At 38.6% G+C, this 316-nt stretch overlaps 1 protein-coding gene across 2 annotated transcripts in view; it reads left to right on the top strand.

Annotated features, from left to right (window-relative positions):
* LOC119593472 (cyclin-dependent kinase 1-like) overlaps positions 1–316 on the top strand; it is a 6,976-nt gene that overhangs the window by 735 nt on the left and 5,925 nt on the right. The gene's annotated exons all lie outside the window — the stretch shown is intronic.

The following is a 316-nucleotide window of genomic DNA, read 5'->3' as shown; positions in this document are numbered from 1 at the left end:
ATTCGGTGAGTGGCTTTTTGACTTTGTAATTTCACTTCATAATGACTTGCATGTGGTTAATGTTGATGGCACTAATGATTGTGGGTGATATTCATCTCAGTGTATTTTGTGTGTCCTTGTACTCAGGCAAATGCAGTGTAGAATATGATGCACTTAATGTTTGCTCAGGGGATTGTGAGGTTTTTGCTTGGCGTCAGTATTTTTTCGTTGGTGATTTCAGTCCACAATAGAACTGCCACGAAACCTCAACCACATAATCTAGTCAGATTTCCTCTTTTTCAATTCATCAGTTTCATCAAGCCTAGTCTTACCAGAA

Source organism: Penaeus monodon, chromosome 32, assembly GCF_015228065.2.
Source record: "Penaeus monodon isolate SGIC_2016 chromosome 32, NSTDA_Pmon_1, whole genome shotgun sequence".
NCBI lineage: Eukaryota > Metazoa > Arthropoda > Malacostraca > Decapoda > Penaeidae > Penaeus > Penaeus monodon.
The sequence above is the reverse complement of the archived record's forward strand: the minus strand, read 5'-3'. Positions and strand labels throughout refer to the sequence as shown.